Source organism: Ursus arctos, unplaced genomic scaffold (genome assembly GCF_023065955.2).
Source record: "Ursus arctos isolate Adak ecotype North America unplaced genomic scaffold, UrsArc2.0 scaffold_28, whole genome shotgun sequence".
Lineage (NCBI taxonomy): Eukaryota > Metazoa > Chordata > Mammalia > Carnivora > Ursidae > Ursus > Ursus arctos.
The window spans coordinates 10,409,359-10,416,774 of NW_026622963.1; the positions used below are offsets into that span (position 1 = coordinate 10,409,359).

At 55.3% G+C, this 7,416-nt stretch overlaps 1 protein-coding gene across 3 annotated transcripts in view; it reads right to left on the bottom strand.

The window, feature by feature from the left end:
• SIN3A (SIN3 transcription regulator family member A) overlaps positions 1-3,660 on the bottom strand; it is a 70,152-nt gene extending 66,492 nt beyond the window's left edge. Inside the window, exon 1 of one of the 3 annotated variants that reach the window (XM_044392019.3) lies at positions 3,625-3,660. The gene's annotated coding sequence lies outside the window, so the exon portion shown is untranslated. Of the gene's footprint in view, positions 1-1,029; positions 2,061-3,624 lie in introns of those variants that run through there. The other 2 variants (XM_044392018.3, XM_044392017.3) reach the window with 2 other exon arrangements.
• Between the last annotated feature and the right edge of the window lie 3,756 nt (positions 3,661-7,416).

A 7,416-nucleotide genomic window follows, 5' to 3' on the forward strand; every position in this document is an offset into this window, starting at 1 on the left:
CGATTGGATATCTCGGCGCCGGTAGCAGCCTCCATTGGCCAGGACGCCCGTCCAGAAAGGAGCTGACTCCGCCCCGCGCGAGGAGGCCGAACCTTAGCAGTCCTTTTGTGGAATGTTTACACTAGAGACTGAAGTGCAGAGAGTTCCAGGGCCCGAAACAGGAGGGGGCGCAGAGCTCAGCAGCTGAGATCCGAAGCCCAGGGATTTGAAAGGGAGAGGCAGCAGCACTACCACCGCGGAGGACTCCTTACAAGAAAAAGAAAGAAAGAAAGAGAACCTCATCCTATCCAGTTCTCTCTACAATTTATATTTCCGCACGCTGCCTCCTTGTAAACACAAATATCCGGAGCAATCGGATCCGTACAGCTTCTTTCAGTACGTACAGAATTAAGAGCTGGAGACCAAAGCCGAAAAATAACCCCAGTAGTTGCCAGCCGGCAGCTAGGGGTGGCTGCACACTTCTAACACCGACAATCCCTAAACTTGAGTGTGCAGTCCTAAGAGGGCGGAGATAACCAAAATGAAGGCAGGGCCCTAACAGCCACCGCCCTGGCAAGCCTCCGGAAGGCGGAGCGTGAGGTCTGAGGCGTTTGCGATCTCCAGGGTAGATCTGGAGGCATACTCGAACTCGAACTGAGTAAGGAGACCAAACAGGCCACAGTATAAATGAACCTTCACCCCACACCTCATACAAAGAATAAAAATTCCACAGTTGGTGACAAAAGATAAGAATGGCTGTTCACCTACTCCTGTGGCCAACAAGTTTTAATGGCGTCCCTAGGCCTTCTCATTACAGAGCTTCAAACACACAGAGACAAAGTGCTTGCAATGCCTAGGTTGCTTTTATTTATTCACCAAATGGGGCGGAGAACGGACGCTGGCCCTGCTTTGGGGGGCGCTCAAGGAGCGCCAGGAAAGGAGGGGGCGGGACTAGAGTTTTCCCGCTCTCCAGCAAAAAGGCTACTCCCCCAAGAGAGCCGTGTCAGTCCCCAAGTGGCAGGCCCCAGGGAACCCGCTCCCAGATCCTACCTTGTCCTCCTCCGCAATCCAGCGGAGACGACAAGGAAACCAGCGTTGGCAACAGGTGGGCCTGACTCCAAGGATGACTTCGAGCCGCAAGGACGAGGCAGTGAACTGTGAACTCCATGAGTAGCTAACAGATAGAGCCAAGCCCTGCCCCAGGACGGAGCTCTAAAATTAAGTCACACCAACGAAAGCGACCCTCGAGTCAAACCTCTCCGAGGTTAGAAAGAAGCGGCACCTCTGCAGAACTTACTGAGGGTACGTTCCACTCTGGGCCGTCCCCTGCTCCCTGGATTGGGTGCCACACGACGCTCCACCTGGATCTCAAGAACCACTTCGAATCCAAGCAGGATTGGGCCGCCCCCGACTTCTCTGTCAATAGGGGGTGAGCCACCCTGGACCTTGCCTAAGGCACCCAGGCCAATCGTAGGTTGCTCAGAGTTTTAGATAAAACCAGCTTAGAACAAGCTGCCAGCGTCCGCAGCGTTCTCAAGCTTAAATTCAGGGCGATCTCCGTAAAGTCAAGAGGCGCGGGAATAGCCAGGCCGCAGGGTCACAACTTTAGTACTGGGCGGGGAAGGCCAGATCCCACCCCTTCTCCCAACCCCTGCAGAACCCCTGAAGCCGAGGCCCCCGAAATCCACTCATGCCATTAACCTCTAACTTCATCGCAAAGCTACCAGATCTCGAGCCTTAGAGGAATCATTGTGTGCCTTCTCAGCTCTCTTCGCCCTCTTCCCCGCCCCCTCCACCAAGGACTCCAAACCCGGGACTTCCGGGCGGGAGGACAGTTCGAAGGAGCAAGGCGGGACTCACACATGTGCGGAGCGCGCACACAGGCTAGGGGAGGGGGCGGAGAACGGGGGTGGACTTCCCCCTCCTAGCTCACTCGGGCGGAGGGGGCGGAGACTATCCATCTCACCAATCAGGAGTGGGGGCGGGACCTTGCGCCTCACGTCAGCCGCAGGAATCCTCCCTCCGCCCTTCACGGAAAAAAATCCTAGCAACTTAAACTCCAGCCCGGCCTCCGATAGGCGGAGCTCGAGAGAATGTCACCCAGTCGAGAACCGAGAAGGAAAAAAGGGAGTCTCGCCCAGCCAGTGGAAGACAAGAGAAGGCGGGCCCTCCAGAGGAGCCCGAGGTGGGTGGAAGAGAGAGGGAAAGGCCCCGCCCCTCAGCTCCCCTCCGGGCGGGTTGCACAAGCAGCGGCTGGAGTAGATAGTAAACAGGCTAGGCCAAGGAGTGGAGGCCGGGGTAGCCCTGCGCTCCGTGCGCCCAGGCCCCGGCGCCTCCTCTCCCGGCACGCCCCACTCGACCCCGGCAGTTAGCGCCGGCGCCCCGCCTTCCAGCCAGCGGCCGCCATCCCGGCTGACAGGCGCGCCCCCCGCGCCCCTCCCCGCCCGCTGATGCATTTCCTTTTCCCGATTCCGAGCGTGGAGACTGTTTTCCCAGTTTCCGACCTTCACTGCCCCTTTCAGGCCACCCCCTCGTGGGCGCGCTCACACGCCCGCGCCCCCGCCCCCGCCCCATCAGCGAGCGAGCCTCACGACCGGGGGAGGGGAAGGGAGCCGCCGCCGCCACCGCCGCCGCCGCGGCCGCGGCCGCCTTGGGGTGGGCGGGGAAGGAGGCAGCTCCATGTTTGCAAGAGGATCAGCTGGGGCCGCGGGTCGAAGCCGCCACCGAGTTCCTGGAGGTTTTCCACACCCCCGGGCCGAGTTCCGCGCGGGCTCGCGGCCTGGCGGGTTCCGGCGCCGAATGCTGGCTTTACTGCCACGGCCCGGGAGTTCGGAGAACACAGACCGGCGCGCGGAGCTAGTGCCCAGGCGCTGGGGGCTCTTTCCGGTGGCCTCCTTCGCCCCTCCCGCAAGTCCGGCGTTGCCCCCGCCCCCAGAGTCCATAACAACCGCGGCCCACGGCACCCGCGCCTCTCCGGATCGTGCCCACCGCCCCCTCCGACAAGTTTGCGGACCGAAACAAAACCCTCCGGGAGGCTGCCGCCCTCGCCCAGCATGGTTAGCGGGGAAAGCCGCGGGCTCCGGCTCGCTTGCTAACTCCAGCTCTCCACCAACTCCGGGCGCCGCGGGCTCAGTGGGCCTGGCCCGCCGGGCTCAGGCCGCCGCCCCCTGCCGAGCCCGCGCGCCGCAGCCCGGGCTCGGTTCCAGTCGGCGTACGGAATATCCCCTATTTTCTTCTTTACAATAATTTTTTTAAAAGGCATTCCAGGAGCGAAGGGGGAGGGAATCTCCCCCTGCCCTCCCCTTACCCAGTCTGCCGCCGAAACCTACCGAAACCGACTGCTCGGTGAAATAAACTAGGCAGCACGGCCGGCGCACTGGCGACCCCGGGCCGGGCCAACCCCCTCCCCACGAATCCAGCCCGGCTTGGAAACACACACACTGGCGAGCGGGCGGCGCCAAGAGCTCTCCTTCCTGGCCTGCCCCGCGCCTCCCTCGGCCGCCGGACTCCAAGCCTCCCCTAGCTCCGTCCCGGGGCCCGCGGCGCCCGCACCGTGGCGGACCGGCCTGAGCGACTGGCCAGCGAGCTAGCCCCCCAAACGCCAGAGATTGGGGAGACCAAATTAAAAGCAGCTGTTTAACATACCTTCCGAGCCAGGCGAGGAGTCCTGAATGGGGGGGAACGCCCCCCACGGGCCATTGGCTCCCCGGCGCTAGCGTCAGTCAGCCTGGGCCCGCCTCCTCCCCTCGCTCCGCCTCTTCCCCTTCATTGAACGCTCCCTCCCTCCAAAAAACATTAAATAAATAAATTAAACTAGCCGCGAGTGGGAAGCGCATCCGTGGCAGAGGCCCCAGTCTCTCCGGTACCGCTTCCTCGAGTTTCTTGAGACCCTTGGACTGCAAGGAGACCTAAGACTCAGAGATCCGTAGGGTGGACTCGGAGGAGGACTCAGCGGGGCTACCCGGCCCCACTTCCATCGCACTCACACCCGATTTGGAGCTGGGTAGGGGAGGCTGGTAGGGACACCCTAGCGACTGGCTGGAATGTCCCGACTCCCCAGGCTGTGTAACCTAATCGTGTCCGGCCCATTGTGTTAGCGGCTACCTAAACATGAGTGGTGTAAGCTGCAAGTCCTGCGTTCAGGCAACAGGCGCTTGTCTGAGCACCTACCGTGGGTGAGGCAGACACATTCATACTGCACCTGCTTCTGAGTGCTATTACAGAGGCCGGATGAGATGCTCTCTCTGTACCCTTCAAGGGCTCCAGACCTACCCGAGTTGATGCTACAGCAAGAGCTAAGTAAGGCAAGGCAGAAATGTATATATAAATAGACATAGGAGCTCAGAGCAGGGAGATTCTTCCTAGCTGAGGAAAACTGGAAAAGTCTTCATGCAGGAGATGGCTGTCACTCAAGTAGGGTCTTGATGCTTTCATCGGGCAGAAATGAAGGGGGCAAGCCATTTTTAGCAAAGGGCACAAAGGGATAAATGGAAAACATTGGTAAGGACCTTCAAATGTGGCTGAAGTAATGAAAATCAGTGTTGGAAAGATGGAACCAAACAGCAGAAGACTTTAATACCTGGTTAAAATTCTTAGACTTGCACAACATAATGTGCTAGTAGCATAGCCACAGGACTACAGGCTCAGAACTATGGTTTAAGATGCTCAACATCCCAGTAGCTGGATTAGTTCTGAGAGTGGTTGAGTGAGGGGTGCCTATAGGCATCAAGGTGAGGCACAAAGGCTATTGTAATACTGGGTTTGGAGACAACAGAGATACATCTTCTGGTGGGAGGGATACATGGTAGAGCCAAGGGAAAATTTATTTTCTCTCTCCCAGCCACCCAATCCAGAAAGCCTTGCCTACTTTCAGTAGCCCTCAAGTCAAAAACTCTGACTCAGATCCTTCCCTGAATCATTTGCTGTGTTTGTTCTAACTTCCAACCAGAAGTTGAAAGAGGCTACCCTACATCTCTGTGCTCAACAGAGCTGAGCCTGGGGCCAGAGCATACAGAATGAGCAAGAAAGACCTGTTGATTGAGGCATCCAGGAAAGGAAGTTCATGTGGCCAATGTGGGGTGTGCAGAATGTGAAGGGCCTTAGAGTCCTGTGGACAGAGTGGGGCCTGATGCTAGTTAGGCTGTCCCCACAATTCAGGTGAGATGTAATGAGGACTTGACCAGAGCAGTGGCAATGGGAAGCGAAAAGAATTTAAAAAGGGAGATGTGTTTGAGAAAGACTCAAGGGGCCTGGGTGACTAATTCGGTTTGGGTGTTGGAGGGAAAGAAGGAGTCTGTGGCTGGTATGTGAAGAGATCGTAGAGTTCGAGGTTAGTGGTTGGGTAATCTGGGTTCTAGACTTGGCCTGGCCAGTGACTGGTGATATATTTTTAGGCAAGTACTGGTTCCCCTGGGCCTATCCCCCTCCTGTGAGACAAGGGTGGAAATTGGAGTAGAAAGACAGGCTCTAGGACCCTTCCTTCACTCAGGGTCCATAGGGAAGGGGGTTTTCTAATGGGGAGGGAAGCTTGCCATTAAGGAGGGAGGGCAGGTGGGAAGAAATACCGATTTAGGAAGGGCAGTGGGTCATCCCATGTGAAGTGGGGACTAGAATTTGGGAGGTAGCTTGGTTGATGGAATCATTGAAGGAGAGGGTGTGGAGCGGGGAAGGCCAGGAGATGAGGACTGTGTATTCAGTGGGAGGCCCAGCACCTAGCAGGGCCGTGGAGGTTGAGATTCATTCTCAGACTGGGGGCTTCCTAGGGTGAGAACTGAGTTTTTTTCTAATTCAGAACAGAGATCCCCTGATGTCTGGAGCTCCATCTCAGATTTCTACTCTTTTTCCCAAGAGGTTCTGCCCTAGATGAAGGCATAACAGATACTGTGAGAATATGAGTAGTAGTAGACCAGAAGAACATTAGTCTGCAAGTTGAATCCCATGTTCTCACTTAGTCTCTTCTGATTATCCAGATGTCTCCCGTCCTGTACAAGAGTAACAGCAATCCTTGCCCTGTTATGAAGATCAAATTTGATGACTAAATGTGCTTTAATACACCTAGTAAAGTTCTAAGCTTTTGTGGAGGCCAAAGGCCCAAGGATTTGACTGTAAGCCTAAACAACAAGTGGTATACTGTGGATGAAATTATAGAACATTTGCAACCAGAGTTATTACTCCCATTCAGAGAACCAGATTTTGCTGACACTTCTTACCCTCCGAAGTGCACCAGCCTGCTGGCAATCCCTTCCTGAAAAGAGTTCCCTAGACAGAGCTCCTTGAGGATAGCCACTCTACCTAATTCACCTCTGAGCACACAGTGCCCATAGCAATCAGGCACAGGAGGCCCCTTGGAAGGGGTCCAGGGATTATCTTCTGACTCAGTACGTTGATGCCTACATGAGAGAACCAGTCCCAGAGTGGGACTGGGAAAGTATTTGTTTTGGTGACATTGACCCTCCAGCTGCACTGGTTACATTCACCCTACCCCAACCCTACTCTGTCAGGACAAAACAGTGAATGGATACTGATGAGCGCCTTCCTTTGAGAAGTCACATTGGGAAGCCAGGTTCTGATTCCCAGGAGGCCTCTTTTGTGTGAGTTAGGGACTATTATCCTAATTATAGTGAGCAGTAGAGTGACTTGCCCAAGTCAAGTCTGTCTGGACCTAAAGGCTGAGCTTTGTCCACCCCCCACGTGCTGTCTATACAGACTAGGGCCCATGATTTGGTTGGGACTTGAGAAACACAGTCTCCCTCCTGCCCCCCCCACCTTAAGTCCAAGAGCAGTTTGTCCCCAGATAGTTCTAAATGATTTCTGGCCCTTTCCAAAAAAATTATCTTCAAAGAGGCAAGATATTTCTCGCAACCACATACATACATGCATCCTTACCTCACGAAACCACTCAAGACTGTCACACCTACTGACACCCTGTCTCACAGGCATCATGCATGTGCGTGCGCGTACACACACCCTCATTCACAAAAAGGACTCATTTGTTCTTTAGAGTGCTTATGGTAGGTGGTGATTGAGACATTTAGGGCCTGCACTCAGTGACTCTGCCAGAAAGTTGTCAGTGCCAGTACCCTGCTGACAGAACCTCTACCAGCTATAGCAGCCCATTGCCAGCTTGGGAATATCCAGGTGAGGGGCATCTGAGGCTTGCTCTCCACTCCCAGTGCAACCCGCCCTATAGGTTCAAGGGGAAAAGCTCAAACTATCGGTCAGAATCCCAGTTTAGTCACCTCCTAGCTGGATGTCTTTTGCAAGTTATTTATCTTCTCAATTCCCTTTATTTATAAACTAAGAATTAGAATACTTACTTCAGTGGGCTGTTGTGAGATTAAAAATAAAGTATGCCCGAGGCGCTAAGCTAGCTTAGTCTGTGGAGCATGTGACTCTTGATCTGGGGTTGTGAGTTCGAGCCCTACATTGGGCAGAGCG